Genomic DNA, 24,646 nt, shown 5'->3' with positions numbered 1-24,646 from the left:
TAAGCAGGAATTTGGCCTTCTGTGTCAATCTGTGCACATGCTCATTTCACATTTTCTCTTGTCTGTGTTTTTTTTTTTTTTTAATCTATTTCATAGAATAAGTCGTCCTATCAGACTTAATTTTATTTGTTTATACGACAATTGAAAACAACATTATTGCAACACAACACTCTGACATCTGCAAAACTGCTGATTTTAGTGAGTTCCTCTCCCCCCCATCTCACCCCACAACTGCATTTAATCCCAGAAGAAAACCCCTGGGTCCAGTGCAAGGATTTTTCTTTTCTATAGAGCAGGTCTTTTTGATTTTTTACTAATAATACTGAAAACTTTTTTTTTTAATGTTTTATTTATCTTTGAGAGAGACAGAGACAGAGCACAAGCGGGGGAGGAGCAGAGAGAGAGAGAGAGAGAGAGAGAGAGAGAGAGAATATGAATCCAAAGCAGGCTCCAGGCTCCAAGCTGTGAGCACAGAGCCCAATGCGGGACTTGAACCCACGGGAGATCATGACCTGAGCCGAAGTCAGGACGCCCAACCGACTGAGCCACCCAGGAGCCCAGATACTGAAAACTTTTTAAAGACTGCTAGTGTATGTACAGTTTCCAACACCAAGAACCCAAATAAATCCCTTTAAATTTTGTTTAATATTCCAAGACAAACTATATTTCTCATCAGAGTATCAATTCAAAAGGGTCCTTAGAAGTCACTATGTGTAAATACTGATGATAATAGAACAAACTGTCATAACTCAGCCAATAACATATAAAGCCTCAACGCACCAGTACCAGTGAAAGGGCATCTGTATCAGCAGCTCAGGGAAGTGGCATTTGCAGGAAGGCACTACAATTGCGTTCAAAAGAAAATCATTAGGCCTCAGCCGTTACTCCCCTCCCCCGTTCTCTTCGTCAAGATCCTTGGAAGCAATTAACCAGTAGAAGGTGCTATTCTGCAACCCACAGTATTCACACCAACCTCCATCCTTGGCCCAGAGCTGGTTTTAACCCAGGTGGACTCTGTCATCCTATTCCTTGTCCAGTATTCAAGGAAGCCTCTCTACACCACTCCCCCCCCTTCCGCACAAAGAAAAAACCAGATCTTCTTTGATAACCCCTATTTACAAAACAAAACTAAACATGACAGTTCCATAGCCGGCATCCCTGATTATCAACCAACAAGCCACTAATATGTCAAAACACACAGACACTCAAATACAATTTTCGTCATCTTAACTGAAACAATCCACCACTGCTACCTAGAAAAGACCCTGGTCATATTCACTACAGTAAGAGTCAACGGAACAAATCACTGTCCTCACCAAAGTCAGGGGCAATGAGGAATAGGAAAGCAGACTATAAGGCCACGACGTAGAAAGAGGAATTTTATCTTTACATACACAAAAAAGAAAGAGCGGCAGAAACTAGAAATGCAAAGGAAAGAAGGCAGGTGGAGAAGAGGAGTCTCTGAACATGTTTGAGAGTGTCCTTTAGTTTCTAATATACTCTTCTGCCTCTTACAAGGTTGCAAAAAAAGCCCAGACAAGAGATGGGTGAAAGAAAGCTGAAAAAGAAAAGCGTCCACCCTTCCCCCATCTTCTCTCCTCTCTCCCAAAAAGAGCTGTGTTTGTCTGTGCAAACCTAGTCCCAAATATGGGAGAGAGAGAATGAATGTGTGTATGGAAGAACAATGAGCCCTCAGCCTGGTATTGTGTGTGTGTGTGTGTGTGTGTGTGTGTGTGTGTGTGTGTCTGCCTCTGCCTCTGCCTCTTTTCCCTTCGACCTCAACAACAACAGGGAGAGCTGGAAGCCAGCTCTCCATGCAGGCCATCAAAATCAAAACTGGTTTATGATTTACGGGGGAATTAACTCAGCAAGCAAATCCATGGAAGGAAATCGCTACCCAAAGATGATTTTATTATTGTATAGATCCATCCTGTCTCCCCTCCCCCAACAGACTGAGACTAAAGAAACCAGTGCACACCAGACAAAAAGGTCTCTCTTTAAATGGAAAGCAATTATCAAAACTGTTTCTTATCTAAACATAGGATGCATTCATTTGTGTTCCATGAAAATGTTTGTTTTTTTTTTTTTTTGCAATTCGCCAACTTTCCCTTTTACTAGTTATCTTTTCTGGGTTTAAAAAATTTGCTTTGGGGAAAGCTATTTCAGGATTCATACAAAACTACTTTCTAAATGTCCCTTAAAATAGTAACACATACTGAAACATTTAAAGCACCCAGTTTCTCAAGGACACATTTTGCTTAAATCAATGTTTGAAGTCTGTAATCCAGAAAAAATTGTAAGCAAACCTTGGAAAAGAGGCAGAGGAAAATGACAATTCAACAATGAATCATTTTGTTTTCCTTTCAACAACTTCTCAAGCAACCAGTTTCAAAGGAAACCTGCAATACTTTCCCCCTCCCCGCGCACACACAGGCACACACACGCGCGCACACACACACACACACTCACAATCTATGTAAAACTACCTCTCTTCCTTTCCAAAACCTTAAAAAAAATAAAAATAAAAATAGAAGCCACTCTCTTTCACAGAGCAAAACTCAAACATGGTAGTAAGAATCCTATTCTGCTCCAAGTGATTTTGGGCTAGTAATCACACAGAACAGAGAGCTGGAGATTTAGAACACAAAGAAGGAATCTCTCCCTAATGGGAAAATGATACTTTAAGAAAAGTCCTCCCCCCAAGACCCCCAAATCCACAAACATTCAAGAAATGTACACTGTGGGTCTCTGACTTCCTTTCCTTTCCCCCACTACCCCCCACCCCCAGTTCGGCCAATAATTCAGTCACATGAAACAGTTTAACCTCAGACAAGTCAAACAAGAGCATGAATAAGCAGCAGAGAGAGAACAGGGGTCAGCAGACGAGTGGGACAGTGACCTGGCCCGCACAGGGCCGAAGAAGTCCCCGGCCCTTTATGCCCGCCCCCCCCCCCCACCACCACCACCACCGGGCGCGCGCGGCTCGCACGCCGGCCTGCCCTTCCCGGCTCCCGGCGGACCCGGGCGTCCACGCCGGCCCCCTGCCACCCCATGTCCGTGCCCAGGACGAGGGGCCAGGAGAGAAGGTGGCCGCCACGCGCCGGCAACTTGGACACTTACCTTCCCCGGATGCGCTACACCATCAATGGAGGTGTGTTCGGCCGGCTCCCGGGAAAGTGGGGGACGGGGCGGGAGGCCCGCGGGGCTGGGGGCCGCCGGGCTCGGGCCGAGGAGGGGGCCGGCCGCGGGGACAGGGCCGGGGGCTGCAGGGGCTTCCCTCCCGTGACCTCGGGGGCGGTCTCCACTTGCTCCCTGCTCCTCGCTCGGCCGGTCCTTCAGGAGCGGGAGCCCAGGATCATGTCTGGTTTTGTTTTTCTGAGGGCGAGGGGCTCCCTGAGGATGATGGTGATTTTTTTTTTTTCCTCAACTAGGAGAGAAAATGAGGCAGAGACAAGGTGGGAGGCGAGCGAGGGGAGAGCACGGGGGAGGCGGAGGCGGGGGCGAGACCCGAGTCGGACGAGCGTCTCGGGCGTGCGGGAGGAAGAGGAGGCTGGGAGCGCGGGGGGCGGCTCGCGAGCGTCTGTGGGAGCAGCGGCGCCTCGGCGATGGTGGCCGAGCCGCGGCGGGGCTGCTGCACCGACCCGCCGCCCACTCCGCGCTCGGGCCCGGCCCACCTCGCAGTATCGCGCCTCGCCATTGGCGCATCCGGAAGTGACGCGCGCGGAGGCCGGGCCAATGGAAAGCGGAGGGCGGGCGGAGGGGCGGGACTTCTTGCGTTCTATCTCTTTCTCTGTCTCTGTCTCTGTCTGTCTGTCTCTCTCTCTCTCTCTCTCCCTCCCTCTCTCCCTCTCTCCTTTTTTTTCCTTTCTAATAAAAAGAGCAGAAGAGAAGGAGGGGAGCGGCCGCGCTGTGCGGTGCCGACGCCAGGGCCCGGGCTCGAGCGCGCGCTCCGGGCGGCGGCCTGGCGGTGGGCTGGGCCCCCCACCCGGGCGCGTCTTTGTGCGCTGCCGGGGTCGCGGCGCGCCGCGGGCAGGTCCCCCGGGCCGACCGCCCAGGGTCCCGTTGCTCTCTTTATTATCAGGGTCACAATTTGCCTTTTCAGCCACTTCAGACGCGGACTCCTATCCCGGGGCCGGGGCGGGGAGGGGGCGGGGGGGCGGGGGACACGGAGCGGGTTGCAGCGATTCGCTTTAAGGACCCTTTCGAAATTCCGATGAGAAGGAACGTTTTCAAAATAAGTCTGTGGCAGAAGATTAAGAAAGAGTAAAACGAAATTCTCAGATCGCGCTGCTTCTTTGAAAAGAATATAGCAAAGATGAAAAGCGTGGAAAGTCTCATCAAGGAATAAAGAAGGGACTAGAACCCCAGTCGCAGAGGGAATTTTAGACAGAGAGCAGTGTGCACAACCCTATGCCGTAAGTTTCACGCAAAAATTCCAAATACCACCTTTTTTTCTTTGAGAGGCATAGTATTCTGTCCCACTTCCCGAAAGGCTGGTAATCACGGGGTCTACGGTGCTGTAAGGGGAGAGAGGGGCAGGCCAAATGTTCATATTCTAGTTAATATAATTTATAGGAATGAGGGGTTTGGAAATTTTAATTATGACTAGCAGTTTTTGAAATGCATATCATGTTTATTGAGTTCTTTCACACACCCTGGCATGAATCCAGGGCGAATCATCAACCTATTGTTGGTTGGTTAATATACTGTAAATGCTATTGGTGTCCTTATACCATACACTCTCCCTGAAGGAGTTCAGATCTGTATATAATAGAATAATTAAGGGATAGAACACATGCAAAATAATTCACTCATCTATTTCAAATAAAGTGATAATTTTCTCTTTGGAATATCTATTCAGATTATAATTTCCACATCCAGCAGTTTCTTTTAAGAATAATTAGGACTAGCAGATATTATTGGACGGTGACCCAAGAGAGCTAAAAACAAATAGGTCTGTGCCGTTACCTTTCTGAGTAACTTCCGGCAGGAAAAACCCTGTCTTGCTGCAATTCCTGCAGCTATGAAATGGGAAGAGTAGTTAGTAGCTCATTATATATCTAATAATGTGAGAACCGAATTTTACAGCATAATAAATTTCAGTAAAAGGCTCTGGACATCCTAGATATGGATGGAACTATTCGACATCAGTTTGGAAATAATGAGGAGTAAAGGGTATTAGATGGCTTCAGTTTCCATCAAAATCTACATTTACAAGAGCACTCTTTCTAATAAAGGTTCAGCCCTGTGGTGGGCAAATGGACCACAGTTTTTCAGAAGATGCCTGTGAATCCTACACTACCATTCAGCGGAGAGGAGAGACCCTCTCAAGATCAGGAAACCACATTTTTTGTAGTATTAGGGCTTGCCATCACTTCATTTATTTAAAAAACCGTAGCTAGGGGCGCCTGGGTGGCTCAGTCGGTTAAGCGGCCGACTTCGGCTCAGGTCGTGATCTCGCGGTCCGTGAGTTCGAGCCCCGCGTCGGGCTCTGTGCTGACAGCTCAGAGCCTGGAGCCTGTTTCAGATTCTGTGTCTCCCTCTCTCTGACCCTCCCCTGTTCATGCTCTGTCTCTCCCTGTCTCAAAAATAAATAAACGTTAAAAAATAAAAAAAATTAAAAACCATAGATTAAGGGGCCCCTGGCTGGCCCAGTCAGTAGGGGCATGCCACTCTTAACCTCAGGGTTGTGAGTTTACCCCCTATGTTGGACATAGAGCCTACTTTTAAAACATGTAGATTTAGGAGTCTCAAGATTTCACATTATTACAAAGCATAACATTATGCTATCGCGCCATAAAATTAGCAAACTAGGTCTCTTTAACTGCAAAATCTCATGCAAGAATTGTGGTCCAGCCGTAAAGCTGGAGAGTACAGCCTTCCTGAGAGGCTGATAATGTAATAACAATACATCTTAATAAGGAAAACTATTAAACCATTGATTGAAAGCTTACTACATCCCAAGCACCATGCAAAGCATGTTGTATTCCTTGGTCCACTTAGTCCTGACAACAGCCCATGAAGTGTATTATTATCTCCATTTTAAAGGTCAAGAAACTGGGGCTTGGAGAAGTTAAATAACATGGTCAAGGTGAAAGAGGTCAAATATCTAGTGGGTTTTTTTTCCCCCCGCTATGAAATTAGAATGCATTTCCTAAATCTCTTTTCAGCAAGCTTTAGAAAATGGGGATTACTTTTGGTTATTGAATTTGAAAATATCAAGAAGGATTTTTGTTAGTTATTTTGTGTATCTTACTATAGGTAGAAGTGATTTTATTTTGTATGCAGAGGTCACATCAGAAACATAAACCATTATTTCAAAGAAGCTGGGAGAGGAGTGCCTAGGTGGCTCAGTCTGTTAAACTTCCAACTCTTGGTTTGGTCTCAGGTCATGATCTCATGGTTGGTAAGTTCAAGCCCCAAATCGGGGTTCACGCTGCCAGTGAGGAGCCTGCTTGGGATTCTCTCTCTCCCTCTCCCTCCCTCAGCCCCTACCCCAACTGTGAATGCGCTCACTCACTCTCTCTTTCTCTCTCTTGCTCTCAAAATAAATAAACTTAAAAAAATAAATAAAAGAAGCCAGGAGAAAGAGGGATTATTTAATAAGTGATGTTGGGACAACCAGATAACTATATAAGAAAAAAAAAAATGCTGAAAAAAAATGTTTTAACTAGATTTATGTTATTCCTTTTTTTTTTTTTAAGTTTATGTATTTTGAGAGAGAGAGAGAGAGCATGCGAATCCAAAGCAGGCTGTACACTGTCAGCCCAGAGCCCAACATGGGATTCAAATTCATAAACCATGAGATCATGACCTGAGCCAAAATCAAGACTCGGACACTTAACCAACACAGCCACCCAGGCACCCTAAGCATGCAACTCTTGGTCTCAGGGTCATGAGTTCACACCCCACATTGGGTGTAGAGAGAGACCTTACCATGGTCTACAGGATTCTGTAAGACCCATTGAGCCTCTATTTGTTAGCTTGAGTTTAAAAGTTTATTTTCTCTATAACCCACGTTATAGGTTATGTTTACTCTTTTGTATATGTCAGATATTTTATGATTTGTTTTAATGAAACCATGAAAGTCATTAGAGGAATACTAAAAGCTTTTCAAATCATGGATTGAAGGAGTTTTTTCTAAGCATAACAGGAAATCCAGAAGCCATAAAGGAAAAACACCAATAAATTTTAATGCATACATATTTTACATCTCTATAAGACACAAAAGAACAGCACAACAATGCAAGAAACAAAAAAATTGAGGGAAAGTATTTTCAATACCTATAATATAATAATAATTATAATAAATTACCATAATATAATAAAGCTCTTACAAATTTGTAAGAAAAAATCAGACAAATGGACAAAATATATGAACAAAAAATTCATAGAGAAATGTGTTCAATAAACATGATTCAATAATAATAAAATAAATGCAAATTAAAATACTCTCTCAGATTAGGGAAAAAGTTTACCTTCACAATACCCAGTATTGATGAGGATGTGGAAAAACAGGCACTTTGATGCACTGTTGGTAAAAATGTAGTCATTCCCTTTTTTAGAACACAATTTGGCAACAACCTATGAAACAATTAAACACCCATACCTTCGACCCAGAAATTCTACTTCTAGAAAGCCATTCTACAAATAATCTTGCATAAATGTATAAAAATAATACAAACATATATATAACTGCAACATTATTTATAATAGTGAAAACCTGAAAAAACCCAAACACCCATCAACAAAGAATGTTTAAATAAATTATAGTACAAACATACAATGGAATGGAATACTTTATAGATTTCAAAAAGAATTAGGTAAATCTGAGTTGATACAGAATGACGATCGGGATTCAGAGTCAAGTCATAGAACAATTATGCAAAAGTATGAATCTATTTGTATTTTTTTTTTTTTTTTGTAGTAGGCTCTCTGCCCAACGTGGGGTGGGTCTCGAACTCACAACCCCCAGATCAAGAGTAGCATGATCAGGGCACCTGGGTGGCTGTCAGTTAAGCGTCCAACTCTTGATTTCAACTCAGGTCATGATCTCACAGTTTGTGAGATCAAGTCCCACATTAGGCTCTATTAGGAGCCTGCTTGGGATTTTTCTCTCCCTCTTTCTCTGCCCCTCCTCCACTATGCTCTCTTCTCTCTCAAAAAATAAAAGGGATCGCATGCATGCTCTTCCCACTGAGACAGCCACGCCTTACCTATTTGCATTTTTTAAATTTTTTATTTATTTTTATTTTTTTATTTTAGAGAGGAGGGCAGGGGTTGAGGGAGAGAGAGAGAGAATCTTAAGCAGTCTTCACATTCAGCACGGAGCCCAACTTGGGGCTCGATCCCACAAACCTTAAGATCATGCGTGACCTGAGCTGAAACCAAGGGTCAGACACTCGACGGACTGAGCCACCCAGGCACCTCTATTTGATTTTTAAAAGGACGAGTTTGTAGGGGCACCTGGCTGGCTCAGTCAGTTGAGCATGCAGCTCTTGATCTCAGGGTTGTGAGTTCAAGCCCCATGCTGGGTGTAGAGATTACTTAAAAATAAAAAAAGATCTTTTTAAAAAGAGGGACAAATTTGCATCTGCTTCAAAAATGTCTAAAAACACATTCACCAGGAAAATGTTTGTAGTGAGTCCGCTGGGCATGGAATGAAGAGTAACGAGGGAACAGGAGACAGACTTGATTTCATTTGACTCTGTTCTGTTTGATTTTTTTCTCTTCATATCAAGCATGTATAATTTTTATAATTTAAAAAAAAAAAGAATTCAAGTTCTTTGAACATATGGCTGGTAACTAGCCTTCATAATTCACGAGAAGTACTCAAGCTTTAGAACAAGTAAATTATTTTCCTCTAAAATGCCTTCGGCAAAACTGGGGTGCTTTATCAAGCCTGGTAACAAACTGAAGCTTGTTTCTAGGCATTTTCTTTGAAATTGCCTTCCAAGATTATGTAGTGCAAACGCCAGCCAGCACTGTGCCCCAGCCACCTCCCTTCGCACTTTTCCTTTTTTTTAAACTTTTTTTTTAATTTAATGTTTGTTTATTTATTTTTGAGAGAGAGATAGAGAGCGAGCAGGGGAGAGGCAGAGAGAGAGAGGGAGACAGAATCCCAAGCAGGTTCCATGCCGTCAGCACAGAGCCTGATGTGGGGCCCGAACCCACAAACCATGAGATCATGACCTGAGCCGAAACCAAGAGTTGGATGCTTAACCAACTGAGCCACCCAGGCGCCCCTGCACTTTTTCAGGTGGAGCCAGAACAGAGCTCACTACTCCTTCCCACCGTGGTCTGTCTGCGGATGCTTAACGCTCACCTTAGGTTTACCGACACCGGGGGTTCGCTTCACAATGTGTTGTACATCAGAATTGCTGCCTCCTCAGTCTTTTCTCTCAGAGCCAGTAAGTAACCCCTGATGGCCTTTGACAGTCCCTCCACTGAGCCGGAATGGAGCCCTGGGTGATTCTGGCCCTTACTGCAGGAGGCACCTGTCACACATGCAAAAACATGTACAAAAGTGAAACAAACAGGGGCGCCTGGGTGGCTCAGTCGGTAAAGCATCTGACTTCGGCTCAGGTCATGATCTCATGGTTCACAGGTTCGAGCCCCGGGTCGGGCTCTGTGCTGACAGCTCAGAGCCTGGACCCTGCTTTGGATTCTGTCTCTCTCTCTCTCACTCTCTCAAAAATAAGTAAACATTAAAAAAAAATTTTTTTTTTAAGTGAAACAAACATCTTTCCAAAATTCAAAGCCCTTTTCCTTTGTGCGGATGTGACTGATTATGGACGGCAATTAAGGTTCTCCACTCAACTCCAGACTCCGATGAATTTTCTTTCAACCAAAGTAGAAGTGGGTCTATACACCAACACACCTACAGGTAGATCTCAAGGAAGCCCTGCTCCGCTAAACCATCAGATCCAGTGATCCATGATGCTTTTCTCTGAGTTACGCTTAGCCAGCCAATGCCACAGCATGCTGTCCGGAGGCAATGGGTGCCTTTGGGATGAGATCTAAACCCAACATCTGACCTCTGACCACATGTGGTCATTGAAAAGTCTCGTAGGGCTTCATGAAAGAATTAAGGGGAGGAGATGCTGATTTTCATTGTCCTGGCCCAATTCCAAGTTTGATCGTTCTCAGTCCTCCTCCTTTGTCTGCCTGCCATCTCACTGAGACGTGCTATTCCTCGGTTCCTGTTATAAACAGCTGTCCACTGTTACCCGAGCAAGCCAGAGAGCCGGCAAACTCCACCCTGGGGGAAGCTGCATTTCAAGATAAACATTTCCTCCGCATCTTTGGTAAATTACTTAGATTTACCTTGGAGGAAAGGTATGGTTTTCTAGAGAGAATAAAGGCATAGTAATGGGGAGTTAAAAATTATCCACAAGCCCTGTTTTGTCTAAACGGTGAACAAAGAAGACCGGAATTGATCACAAAGGGGCCCTCAGAAGGGGGAGTCCATAGGAAATAAATCTGAGATTCTGACATTTTATTTGGGAACCCAGAATTTAATCTTAAGCATTGATGAAGCAGGGGCTATTTGCCACCAAAATGCATTTCTTCAATCTAAGGCATATTAACAAACAGAGCAAACAGGCAAGTGACTCTGTAAACCAAAGGAAACGAAACACATCCTCTGCCGTTCGAGCTTCAGTGTCTATGTTGGTCGTGTCTTGGCCCCTCAATTTAATGCTCCCTCCCTCCTTTTCATTCAACACAAGACATCTTAATTTCAAAATATCATCCCCAAAGGTTTCTTTCTAATACTCCAACTTCCAGAGTAATTACTCTCTTTAATCTTAAAAAGACAATTTAGGAGCACCTGGGTGGTTCAGTCGGTTAAGCGTCCAACGTCGGCTCAGGTCATGATCTCACGGTTCATGAGTTTGAGCTCTGTGCTGACAGCCCAGAGCCTGGCACCTGCTTCGGATTCTGTGTCTCTCTCTCTCTCTCTCTGCCCCTCCCCCGCTCATACTCTGTCTCTCTCTCTCTGTCTCTCAACATTAAAAATGTTTTTTTAAAATTACTCTTAAAAACTCTATTAACTTTTTACTTTTTTAATATATATATTTTTTAATTTTTTAACGTTTATTCATTTTTGAGAGACAGAGAGTGAGCAGAGGAGGGTCAGAGAGAGAGGGGGACACAGAATCTGAAGCAGGCTCCAGGCTCTGAGCTGTCAGCACAGATCCCAAAGTGGGGCTCGAACTCACAAACCTTGAGATCATGACCAGAGCTGAAGCCAGTTGCTTAACCGATTGAGCCAGCCAGGTGCCCCTACCCTTGATACATGTCAAAATAGTTAACCTTGGGGCACCTGGGTGGCTTGGTCGATTGAGCATCCAGCTTTAGGTCATGATCTCATGGTTTGTGGGATCGAGACCCATGTCAGGCTCTGAGCTGACGGTGTGGAACCTGCTTGGGATTCTCTCTCTCCCTCTCTCTCTGCCCCTTCCCTGCTTGCACATGCTCTCTCTCTCTCTGTCTCTCAGAATAAACATTTTAAAAAAGTATTTTAAAAAAATAGAATAGTTATCTTTATGGTGGATGTTTGGCCTCTTTTAAGTTTATTTACTTATTTATTTTTAAGTAATCTCTACACCCAACATGTGACTCGAATTCAAGACCCCAAGATCAAGAGCCACATGCTCTTTCAGTCAGCCGGGCGCCCCAATGTTTGGCTTTTCTTATAGAGAAAATGCAAAAGAAGCAGACCACAAAATACAGAATGTTCATATTCTTTTGATCAATAAAAACATCATAAGAGGGGCAGCTGCCTGGCTCAGCATTCAACTCTTGGTCTCGGGGTTGTGAGTTCAAGCCCCACATTGGGTGGAGATTACTTAAAAATAAATAAAATTTATTTAATTAAAAATGTCATAAGAATGATTTCCCAAACATCCCCCCAAAAGGCCGTCAACCAATCTCCAAAAGAGCCCCATTACCTTCAAATTAATAGCAAATTCTTACTACAGATATAGGATAGAGAACGCCTAGACAAGCTGTGATGGCTCTTTGCTATACACAGAAGCATGTTCCTCCTCTAACCTAGGTACGCAATTACAATCCCAGGGTGAAAGGAATTGTCTAGAGTCAGGGAGAGGTGACAAAGGGACAGAAAAACTTTGGGTAAACTGATTACCACTAATAAAGGAAATGAATTTCAGTCTCTGTAATTAAGGATAAAGTACAGGAATAACAATACTTGGTTATATTTATTTATTTATTTATACTGACTCTTGATTTCAGATCAGGTCATGATCTCATGGTTCCTGGGTTCAAGCCCTATGCTGCGTTGGGCTCCTTGCTGACAGCAAGGAGCCCGCTTGGGATTCTCCCTCTCCCTCTCTCTCTGCCCTTCCCCACTAGTGCTCTGTCTCTCTCTCAAAATAAATAAGTAAACATTAGAAAAATTAAATATAAATAGATTTTTTTTATAATCTTACAGAATTTTTTTTAAACTTCTTTTAGAAGCCCCTGATAATATACTCATGAAGATGCACTCCCAAACCCAAAACAGAAATCAAATAGTATGGGTTAAAGACTCAAATGTGAAATGCAAAACTACAGAAATTTTAGATACAGTGTATGAGAAGCTGTTGAATAAGACCTAAAAAGCACAACCTGGTGAAAGACACAATTGACTAAAATGATCTCAAAGACTTCTTATGAGAAGTTACATTAAAATAAGTGGGAATCACATGTTGGGAAACGATCACTGTAATTTCCATAAGCATGACAGGATTAGTGATTAGAATCCATAAAGAATGCTTATAAATCTATTCAAGATGGGGCCTCTGGGTGGCTCAGTCGGTGGAGCATCCAACTTCAGCTCAGGTCATGATCTCACGGCCTGTGAGTTCGAGCCCCGCGTCGGGCTCTGTGCTGACAGCTCAGAGCCTGGAGCCTGCTTTGGATTCTGTGTCTCCCTCTCCCTCTGCCCCTCCCCTGCTCATGCTGTGTGTCTCTCTCTCCATGTCAAAAATAAATAAACTTTAAAAAAAATCTATTCGAGAAAGACAACCCAACAGAAAAGTAGTTGAAGGTAAGAACAGAGAATTGGCAGGGGCACCTGTGTGGCTCAGTCAATTGAGCATCCAACTCTTGATTTTAGCTCAGGTTATGATCCCAGGGTTGTGGGATCGAGCCCTGCACTGGGCTGCACGCTGAGCTGGGAGTCAGCTTGGGATTCTCTCTCTCCCTCCCTCTATACCTGTCTGCCCTGCTTGAGCCTGCTCAATAAATACATACATACATACATACATACATACATACATACATACAGAAGTAAAGAACAGACAATCGGCAGAAGAATCTGTATGTCCAGTAAACACAAAACGATGTTCCATCTCTCATGTCCTCATTCTTGGCAGTTTCAATACACACATAGATGACCCTTCTAACAACTGGCTTCTTTTGTGTGTGTGTGTGTGTGTGTGTGTGTGTGTGTGTGTGTGTGCGCGCGCGCGCGCATGTGCACATGCATGTGTGTGTGTGTTTTAATTGTCAAATACACATAACAATCTATCATCTTCATCATTTTTGAGTGTGCAGCTCAATAAACTACATTCACACCGTTGTGCAACCAGCCTCCATGTGCAAGATGAAATTCTTGCAAAATCAAAACTCTATATCCATGAAACAACAACTCCCCATTTTGCCCTCCTCCGCCAGCCCCTGGGAACTACTATTCCGCTACTATTTCTGTTTCTATGAATTTGACCACTCTAGATACCTTATATAAGTGAAATCAAACAGTATTTGCCTGGCTTATTTCAGTTAACATAACATCCTTGTATTAATTTGCTAGGGCTAGCGTACAGAGTGCCACAGACTCAATGGCTGAAAACAGAAATGTATTTTCTCACAGTTCTGGAGGCTGTAAGTCTGAGATCAAGGTGCCAGCAGGTCTGGTTTCTCCTGAGGCCTCTCTCCTTGGCTCATAGGTGGCTGCCTTCTGATTGTGTCCTCACCTGGCTTTTTCCATGTGTGTGCATCCCTGGTGTCTCTTACTCTTCTTTAAAAAAAAACAAAAAAAAAACACCTTCTTTTTTTCAGGTCACCTGGGTAGCTCAGTCGGGTAAGCTTCCGACTTCAGCTCAGGTTATCTCACAGTCCGTGAGTTTGAGCCCCGCGTCGGGCTCTGTGCTGACAGCTCAGAGCCTGGAGCCTGCTTCGGATTCTGTGTCTCCCTCTCTCTCTCTGCTGCCTCCACCCCCCCCCCCCCCCCGCCACTTGGCACTCTCTGTCTCTCTCAAAAATAAACATGAAAAAAATTAAAATTTTCATATTTATTTATTTTTGAGAGAGAGAGACAGAGAGTGAGCAGAAGAGGGGCAGACAGAGAGGGAGACACAGAATCCGAAGCAGACTCCAGGCTCTGAGCTGTCAGCACAGAGCCCAATGTGGGGCTTGAACTCCACAAACCCTGAGATGGTGACCTGAGCCGAAGTTGGATGCTTAACTGACTGAGCCACCCAGGTGCCCCTCTTCCTCTTCTTATATGGACATCCACCAGTCCTGTTGGATTTGGCTCCCATCCTTAAGATCTCACTTCCCCTTAATCACTTCTGTTAAAGACCCTATCTCTAAATATATATAGTCACACTGGGGGTGAGTATTCTTTTAAATTCAGGGGGACCTGTCCCTTTGTGCATCTGCAGTGGTGACCTGTATAAACAGTCTGCACTGACTGCATTTGGACTTGCCCATTTCTCTTTTCTTAACAACATCTTAAACTGCTTTAATTAATTACTTAGCAAATTTATATAGCAGAACAAAAAATAACTACTTAGGCTCAGTGGCCTTTTTGGCCATAACAATGATTTGATCAAGAGTTTACTATTAATTTCATTTTAGGTGAAAGTTGGTTGCCACTCACCCTGGATTCAGTGCTTATGGTCACTGGTAAGGACGTTTGAGACAAACTAGATCATTTGTTCGCTTACTTATTAGTGTACCTATTGTTTGCACCCTGCTGGAATGTGAACATCACAAAGGCAGGCATACTTGTTGAATCACAAGGAAGAGGGGTGTGGTAAGGAACAAAAAATGCACATGAAGGGGTGCCTGGGTGGCTCAGTCGGTTGAGCGCCCGACTTCGGCTCAGGTCATGATCTCACAGTCTGTGAGTTCGAGCCCCACGTCGGGCTCTGTGCTGACAGCTCAGAGCCTGGAGCCTGTTTCAGATTCTGTGTCTCCCTCTCTCTCTGCCCCTCCCCCACTCATGCTCGGTCTCTGTCTCTCCAAAATGAATGAACATTAAAAAAAAAAAAGAATTAAAAAAATGCACATGAAGCCCTCATAGTTGACTGTGGACATTGCTTAACTACATGTAAGATTGAGTTCACTCATAGTCAGTATGAGTATATAGCAGATTTGAGCTTTGGCATTGACTACTGTCAGGTGTAAATTTTTGAAAACTTTTTTTTTAATGTTTATTTTTGAGAGAGAAAGACAGAGGGTGAGCAGGGGAGGGGCAGAGAGAGGAGACACGGAATCTGAAGCAGCTTCAGGCTCCGAGATGTCAGCACAGAGCCCAACAGGGGGCTTGAACCCACGAACCATGAGATAATGACTTGAGCCGAAGTCGGACATTTAATCGACCGAGCCACCCATGCGCCCCATTGAAAACTTCTGAATGAAGTTGATTATAACACTTTGGGGGAAAAAACTACTTAGATGAAGTCACTGAAATGTATCAAATCAATTTTGGTGATCTCATTTAAAATAAATTCTCTGTCCTCTAATATTTCTATTAACTCATGTTAATACAGATTAAAATAGACAAACGTTAAGTATACAAAGCTACGGGCATTGTTTTAATTTCAAGTATTCTCTGAGAACATGTGATTAGACCGTGTATAGATAATGGTGTGTATATGTGTTCCAGAAGAATTCAGATTCTTGTCTTCCGGAAATAAATCTGAGTTGGTCCTAATACCACATCCCCAGTGACTCGACGCCCTCCTCCTCTTCTGTGTCTGTTTACATTCCATGGTCAAGCACTGTACCCTCTGCCTTCCACACACCCTCAGCAACCTGCCTCCTCACTTCCTAATATTCCCTGAGCCAAACCACAACCCTGGTGATAATTCCAACTTGCTGCCTGCTCGGCACCTGCACCTGCCCAGCCAAATGCGTCTGGCATCACACGGCCTGGTTTCATTTTAAATTCATGACCACAAGCCTCAAGTGGACTCTTAATGCCCTTGGCAATCATAGGCTACTTAACCCAGGTTCACTTCTCACCCAATGCTCCAGCAAGTTATCCGCCTCCCTTCCTCCCTCCTCAAACCTCCAACCCCCCTCCCTTCTTTCTGAGGTCACTGTGGATATTGACGTGATCAGCAGAGGAAGTCCGCAGACTGCCCACTCCCCACATCTATCTCTCCATCTCTGAACCCCACCCGCTGGCTTCCTGCCTGCTCCCGTAGATGAATCACCTACAGTGCTATGGACGTCTAGCCCTCTGCTTTGACCCCTCCCCTCCCATCATTCATGAGTACCACTCAGCCCTTCTCCCCTTTTTCTGATACATCTTTTTTATTTTTATTTTTATTTATTTATTTTTTGCTGTCTGCTGGACCAAAACTTTTCCTACCGACAATGCCACGGAGCCCCGTGTTGCTAGAGCGAAGAGCCAATTCTGCCTGCCACTTTCCTGATCTATTTGCAGCTTTTGATACAACTGATCGCGACCTCCTACCTGACAGACTCTTTCGGCTGGGCCGCCGGGACACGATCCTCCTGGTTTCCTGTTACCTCACAAGTGAGTATTTCTCAGTGTTTTTCAGTGATTCCTTTGCTTCTCCCCAGCCTCCGAGTGTTGTAGCCCCCAGGTGTAGTCCTTTTCTGCACCTACAATCCGTCCCCTGTTGATTCCATTCCATTCACTGTCATGACTTTAAAGACCACCTAATTGCTGATCATTCTCAAGTGTACGTCTCCGACCCAGACCTCCCTCCTGAACCCCAGACTCCTATAGGCCAAGGGCCGGCTCAGCATCTCCACCTGGATGTCTAAGGTATGTCAACTTTAATATCCCCAAACTAAGCACCTGCCCACCTGAGGTCTTCCCCATCTCAGTCGATAGCAACTCCATTCTTCCAGGTGCTCAAACTAAAACCTTTGAGTCTTTCACATCCACATCCAATGCATCAGAAAAATCCTATTGGCCCTGCCTCCTGACGATGTCCATGAGCTGACTGCTTCTTACCACCTCTGCCACTACCATCATAGTGCAAGTCGCTGTCGTCTCTTGCTTGGATTATTGCAGTGGGCTCTTAATTTCTGACCCTCTAGATAGTCTATTTCCAATTTGGTAGCTGTGATTTTTTTTATAGTATAGGTTAGGGCGCCTGGATGGCTCAGTGGGTCAAGTGTTAAGTGGGGTAAGCGGGTTAAGCTCTTGGTTTCGGCTGAGGTCATGATCTCACAGTTCCTGGGGTCAAGTCCCACATCTGGCTCCTTACTGACAGCTCAGAGACTGCTTGGGATTCTCTCTCTGCCCGTCCCCTGCTGCTTGTGCTCTCTCTATCTCTCCGCCCCTCCCCCTGAAAGTAAATAAATAGGGGTGTCTGGGTGGCTCAGTTGGTTAAGCATCCAACTTGATTTCAGCTCAGGTCATGATCTCATGGTTTGTGGGTTCGAGCCCCATGTCAGGCTCTGTGCTGACAGCATGGAGCTTGCTTGGGATTCTCCTTCTCCCTGTCTCTCTGCCCCTCCCCTGCTCATGCTTGCTTTCTCTCTCTCTCTCTTTTAAAAATAAATACACATTTTAAAGAAAGAGAAAGAAAGAAAGAAAGAAAGAAAGAAAGAAAGAAAGAAAGAAAGAAAGAAAGAGGAAGGAGGAAAGAAAAAAAGAAAAAGAGAGAAAGAAAGAGGAAGGAAGGAAGGAAGGAAGGAAGGAAGGAAGGAAGGAAGGAAAGGTAGGTTAGATTCTCTCACTGTGCAGTTCAAAACTTGACAATGACCCTGTATCAGTCAAGATGATCCCTGTTATGTTGTGGTAACAAATAACCCCAAAATTTCAGGGACTTAAAATAGCGATCATTTCTGGGGCACCTGGGGGGCTCAGTCGGTGAAGCTTCCAACTCTTGATTTCAGCTCAGGTCATGATCTCACAGTTCATGAGCTCGAGCCCCAAGTCAGGCTCTGAGCTGACAGTGTGGATCCTGCTTGGGATTCTCCCTCTCTCTCTCTCTCTGCCCCGCCCCCGCTCACACAAGCTTTCTCTCTCTCCCTCTCTCAAATAAATAAACAGTGATCATTTCTTTCTCATGCAGCACATCCATCTGAGGCAGCAGCAGGGAGCCGCTCGTCACCACCGTTGATCGTTGATCGGAGACTGGGGCTTTCAGCTCAGGATCCTACTTGGATGTTTCTGGTCGCCTTGGCAGAAGAGTAAAAAGCTCTAGAAAATTATCACTGGTAATCAACTGCCTCTAAAGCGAATTCTCAAAGCTCAGTGGCCAGAACTGTTCGCACGGCTTGATGCGTCCTTAAGACAGCCAGGAAGTGTCATCCCACTCCATTCTGAGGGCCGGGAGCTAGAAATACGTGGTGCCTTCCTGAACACCATGGGCTCCCAGCAGTGCTCAAGATAGAAAAGCACAGTCCTCACACCAGCTTGTGAAGCTCTGCATTAGCAGCCGTCGCCCCCACCTCTCTGGCCTCACCGCCCCCGCTCTCTCCCTGCTACCATTACCATTGCCTCCGAGACGCCTTTCCTCTGCCTGCGTGGCTCTTCCTTCAACGATCTGTACGATAATTCCTTCACCTCCTACCCTGACCGATTTATGAGGGCAGGGAAGGCAGGGGCCGTGTCTGTTTTGTCCACGGATGTGCCCCCCACAAGCCAAGCCCAGATCAGCACCTGCCCAAGACAGGAGCTCAGGAATTGTCGCTTCAGTGAATGATCCTCACTAGTGGTCAGGAAAATACAAAGGAAACCCGCAAAACATTGCTTCACACCCATGAGATGATAAAGCGTACAAGTCTGACAGTTGCAAGCCCTGATGAGGAGTTAGTGAGAGGAAACTCCTGCGCTGCTCAAGAGTGCACGCTGGGTGCGGCCACTCTGGGCAATCTGGCACTCTGGAGTCAAGTCCAAGGTAAGTGCGAATCGTTACGACCCGGCAATTTCACTTCCCAGTGTTCACCTTGAAGAACCCTCATCCACATATGTGCAAGGAGCCATGCAAAAAAATGTTCACAACAGCATTGCTTACAATAGGGGAAAAAATGGAAACACCTAGAATTTCCATCAGCCAGACACTGGATAAATGATTGTCATATCCGAGGGACCATCGTAAAGCAGTTACAATGAATTATTTTATAAGTATTGACTTCCAGTGTAAGGAGATTGGAAGCTGCTTTCATTCACAGAGCAGGAAACCAAGCTGAGAAATCTGAAAATCTGCAATTATTTTTAGACCTGTCAGAGAACTGAGGTCACAGGGCAAGCTGCCAAATTGGGAGAGGTGGACTTAAAGGTGCAGAGAATCACAACTTACCTGAGCAGAAACTCTACGGGAACCAGTACCTGAGAAGGTATTCTAGTCGACATATTGCTGGAGGCTCAGCGTGGATAAGCTTGAAAGTTAAAAACCCCAGGGGCCCCTCACACTTGTGAGTTTTACCCCCAGGAGCCCTTCCAGATCCTCACAGTAAAGATCCAGAAAAAACCCCCTCACACCTCACCAGGGGAAAGGGGAAAGGAGCCGTTTTGGTACATACCCCGAGGATTCTGTTCCTCTTAACAAGCCCTGCCCTCAAAAGAAACCATTTCACCAGAGCCTAATGGACCCAAGAGAAGGGAAATATCCAGCTGCAACCCCCTCGAGCCTTTCTACCTTACCAAAGGGGGTAAGGGAGCTGAGAAGCCCTGGGAAGTCACAGCCCACAGGCACAGGCTCACCGAAAGACCAAGACCTCACAATCTACACCTACCATGTCATATTCCAGCTGCAGAAAATCACAGGCAAAGACAAATTTTGAAAGAGGCCAGAGGAAAAGGACTTACCTATGGAGGAGAGAGGAAAGAATGACACAGAATTTCCCTTTGGAAACCATGCAGGCAAGAAACGGATGGAAATACTGAAAGTGTTGAAAGAGGGGCACACCTGGGTAGCTCAGTCGGTTAAGCATCCAACTCTTGATCTCCGCTCAGGTCTTGGTTGATCTCAGGGTTGTGAGTTCAGGCCCCACATTGGGCTCCGTGCTGGGCGTGAAGACTACTTAAAAAAAAAAATTTTTTTTTTTAAAAACATTGACCCGGGGGGGCGCCCGGGTGGCTCAGTCGGTTAAGTGTCTGACTTTGGCTCAGGTCATGATCTCACAGTACGGGAATTCAAGCCCCACGTCGGGCTGTGTGCTGACCAGAGCCTGGAGCCTGTTTCAGATTCTGTGTCTCCCTCTCTCTCTGACCCTCTCCAGTTCATGCTCTGTCTCTCTCGATCTCAAAAATAAATAAACGTTAAAAATTTTTGTTTGAAAGAAAAAAATTCACTAACTTAGAATCCTGTACCCAGTGAAGTTATCCTTCAAAAGTCAAGGAGGCAGACGCCTGGCAGGCTCAGTGAGAAGAGCATGCGACTCTTGATCTCGGTGTCATAAGTTTGAGCCCCACGTGGGTGTAGAGATTACTTAAAAACAAAAACATCTTTTTTTAAAGTTATTTATTTAGAGAGAGAGAGAGAGAGAGAGAAAGAGAGGGAGAGAGCATGAGCGGGGGAAGGGCAGAGAGAGAATCCCAAGCAGGCTCCTTGCTTATCAGCACAGAGGCCAAGGCGGGGCTTGATCCCATGAACCATGAGATCTTGACCTGAGCCAAAATCAAGACTCGGACACTTAACCTACTGAGCCACCCAGGTGCCCCCAAAATAAAAAATCTTTTAAAAAGGAGTAAGGATGGGGCGCCTGGGTGGCTCAGTCAGTTAAGCAGCCAACTTCGGCTCAGGTCATGATCTCGCAATCCGTGGGTTCGAGCCCCGCGTCGGGCTCTGTGCTGATAGCCCAGAGCCTGGAGCCTGTTTCAGATTCTGTGTCTCCCTCTCTCTGACCCTCCCCCGTTCATGCTCTGTCTCTCTCTGTCTCAAAAATAAATAAACGTTAAAAAAAATTTTTTTTTAAATAAAAATAAAAAGGAGTAAGGAGAAATAAAGAATTTCTCAAACCAAAAAGAGAATTTGATGCCAAGTAGACATACTTTCCAAGAAGTATTAAAGTAAGTTCTTCATAGAGAAGGAAAGGACATTGGTCAGAACTCAGATCTACAAAGAAAGGAAGAGCATTAGGAAATAACGAATAAAGGTAAAATGATTTATGTGTAGTGATACCAAAAAAAATTCTAAGGAGCGTAATGCTGAAGGAAAAAGGCAATTTGCAAACAGACATTTATAGAATGAAATCATTTATAAGATTTATAAAAACATACTATACAATGCCAGAGTATTATGTGGATACATGTATAAGAAGTACAATTATAAAAAGTCACTATGGAGAGTCAGACCAACTTCAATATAGGTTAAGCCTATGAAGGTTGGCAGGACTGTGGCGTGAGAAGAATCTTGGCGGTATTTGTAATATTTTATTTCCTTCAAAAATATCTAAAGCAAATATGCAAAAAGAACATTTTTAAAAATCTATTTGTCGGGGCACCTGGCTGGGTCAGTACACTATGTGACTCGATCTCAGGATCAAGACCATAGGTTCGAGCCCATGTTAGATGTAGAGATTACTTAAAAATAAAATCTTTAGGGACACCTGGATGGTTCAGTGGGTTGAGTGTCTGACTTCAGCTCAGGTCATGATGTCGCAGTTCGTGAGTTCAAGCCCTGCATTGGGCTCTGTGCTGACAGCTCAGAGTCTGGAGCCCCCTTCAGATTCTGTGTCTCTTTCTCTGTCTTTCCCTCCCCCATTCACGCTGTCTCTCTCTCTCTCTCAAAAATAAACATATAAAAAAAATTGTTTTAGGGGCGCATAGGTGGCTTAGTCGGTTAAGTGTCTGACTTCGGCTCAGGCTGTGATCTCACCGTTGGTGAGTTCCAGCCCCATATCAGGCTCTATGCTGACAGCTCAGAGCCTAGAGCCTGCTTTGGATTCTACGTCTCCCTCTCTCTTTGCTCCTCCCCCATTTGTGCTCTCTCTCTCTCTCTTTCTCTCAAAAATAAATAAATATAAGAAAACTTTTTAAATAAAAAGTAGAAAATCATAAAAAATAAAATAAAATCTTTAGGGGCATCTGGATGGCTCAGTCGGTTAAGTGTTCAACTCTTGATTTTGGCTCAGGTCATGATCTCAAGGTTCATGGGTTAAAGCCCTGCATTGGGTTCTGTGCTGACAGTGTAGAGCCTGTTTGGGATTCTCTCTCTTCCTCTCTCTCTGCCCCTCACCTGCTTATGCACGTGTGTTCTCTCTCCCACAAAATAAATAAACATTTTAAAATAATAAATCTTATAAAAATAAAAATCTATTTGTTATGTTCTGTACTTAGAATGTTAAGGAAAATTTTTTTTTAATTTTAAGAAAAATAGTAGCCAATGGGATGCCTGGCTCACTCAAGGGGTAAATCATGTGACTCTTGATCTCAGGGTTGTAAGTTCCAGCCCCACAGTGAATGTAGAGATAATTTAAAAATAAATTATCTTAAAAAAAAAAAAAAAAAGGCACCTGGGTGGCTCAGTCAGTTAAGCATTTGACTTTGGCTCAGGTCATGATCTTGCGGTTGGTGAGTTCAAGTCCTGCCTCGGGCTCTGCGCTGACAGCTCAGAGCCTGAAGCCTGCTTCGGATTCTGTATCTCCCTGTCCCTCTGACCCTCCTCGCTCATGATCTGTTTCTGTCTCTGTCTCTCTTTGTCAAAAATAAACATAAGAAAAATAAAATAAAATTTACCTTAGAATCTTATGATGTTTCATCAGGGTAGAACCCTTGAAGTCACCTAGTCAGACTCTGGTCTCAGCATCTTGAATATTATTGATTACTGTTTGGGTTGAATTGTGTCCCTAGTCCTAACTCCTATTCCCTCAGAATGTGACCTTGCTTGGAATAAGGTTGTTGCAGAGACAATGAATTAAGATGATGTCATACTGGAGTAGGGTGGGCCCTTAATCCAGTAGGACTGATGTCCTCATAAGAAGATGACCATGTTAGGGGCACCTGGGTGGCTCAGTCAGTTGAGCGTCCGACTTAAGCTCAGGTCATGATCTCGCGGTCTGTGAGTTCGAGCCCCGCACCGGGCTCTGTGCTGGCAGCTCAGAGCCTGGAGCCTGCTTCGGATTCTGTGTCTCCCTCTCTCTGCCCCTCCCCTGTTCATGCTCTATCCCTCTCTCTCTCTGTCAAAAATAAATAAACATTAAAAAAGAAGATGACCACGTTAAAAAACGAAAAAGAAGATGGCCACATAGAGACACAGACACAGACACTCAGGGAGAAATCCATGTGAAGATGGGGACAGAGGTTTGAGTGATGTGTCTACAAGCCAAGGGACACCAAGGGTGGCTGGCAGCCACCAGGAGCCAGGAGAGAGACCTGGAAAAGATTCTCCTTCAGAGCCCTCAAAAGGAAGCAACCCTTGGGTGCCTGGCTGGCTCAATGGGGTGTGCTACTCTTGACCTTGGGGTTATGAGTTTGAGCCCCATCTTGGGTGTAGGGATTACTTAAAAATAAAATCCTTTATAAAATAAATAAAATCTTTTATAGATGATATAGATATAGATATAAATTTACATGTACATATACATATACATATACATATAATTTTCTTTCCAGAAAGATAGCAGCGATGCCGACATCTTAGTTTTGGACTTTTAGCCTCCAGAACTGCAAGGCAACAAATTTCTATTGTCTTAAGCCACCCAGTTTGTGGTACTTTGTGAGAAATAAGGAAACTAAGAGAATAATCTTGTTTCGGTGGGTTTTACCTCCTGACGTGTATCACATTAAGCATCTTTGAAACATAAGAATCTACCAACACACATTCCACACGCTCTCAGCACAATGACGTCATCACATGTCACACAGCTTCTGCAAACCCCCACTGTGCACCTGCCGTGGGATGAGAGCGACAAAGGCAAGTAACATCTTAGTTTGTTATGAAATGTTTTTGACCTCACAGACCCCAAAAAAGGGTCTCTTGAGAACTACCTACTAATCTAAATCTCTTCCTTTTTATAGATGCAGAAACTGAAGCTTAAGGATAGGAAGGAGACTCCCCTCAGCTTTGGGCTAATTAGAGTCTCAGCTTCCTGACTCAACTGTGGGGGTTCCTTGAACAACAAAGCCACAGAACAAATGTTTAGAGGAGGGGCAAAGGCAAGTAACTTGTGTGAAACCAACTAGTCTAGACTAGACAGTGCTTTATTCTTTGTTATATCATTAAGTACAAGTCCTTCCTCCTCCTTCCCTTCTTCCTTCCTCCCTCCTTCCCTCCTTCCTTCCTTCCTTCCTTCCTTCCTTCCTTCCTTCCTTCCTTCCAAGTAAGCTCTACGTCCAACATGAGGCTCGAACTCACGACCCTGAGATCAAGAATCATGTACTCTACTGACTGAGCCTGCTGGGTGCCCCAAGTACAGGTCCTCTAAATTGGCTTGTGCACAGCACTCGTTTTATTTTATTTTATTTTATTTTTAAATT

At 44.5% G+C, this 24,646-nt stretch overlaps 1 protein-coding gene and 1 long non-coding RNA gene across 4 annotated transcripts in view; one reads left to right on the top strand and one right to left on the bottom strand.

Moving 5' to 3' along the window:
• RERE (arginine-glutamic acid dipeptide repeats) overlaps positions 1 to 3,618 on the bottom strand; it is a 422,698-nt gene extending 419,080 nt beyond the window's left edge. The window contains 1 exon segment of the mRNA XM_053899022.1: positions 3,121 to 3,618. The gene's annotated coding sequence lies outside the window, so the exon portion shown is untranslated.
• On the top strand, positions 2,824 to 24,345 carry LOC109274056 (uncharacterized). 3 transcript variants are annotated; one of them, XR_008420889.1, is made up of 4 exons: positions 2,824 to 3,151; positions 16,725 to 16,780; positions 18,297 to 18,441; positions 24,188 to 24,345. It is a non-coding gene; the product is annotated as an uncharacterized LOC109274056 (long non-coding RNA). The 3 variants fall into 3 exon arrangements; XR_008420891.1 differs by having other exon boundaries at positions 16,688 to 16,780; XR_008420890.1 differs by lacking the exon at positions 16,725 to 16,780.
• Positions 24,346 to 24,646: the final 301 nt, after the last annotated feature.

The sequence above is a fragment of the Panthera pardus genome, unplaced genomic scaffold (genome assembly GCF_024362965.1).
Source record: "Panthera pardus isolate Hobbes unplaced genomic scaffold, ASM2436296v1 HiC_scaffold_11, whole genome shotgun sequence".
In the NCBI taxonomy this organism is placed as follows: Eukaryota; Metazoa; Chordata; class Mammalia; order Carnivora; family Felidae; genus Panthera; species Panthera pardus.
The sequence above is the reverse complement of the archived record's forward strand: the minus strand, read 5'-3'. Positions and strand labels throughout refer to the sequence as shown.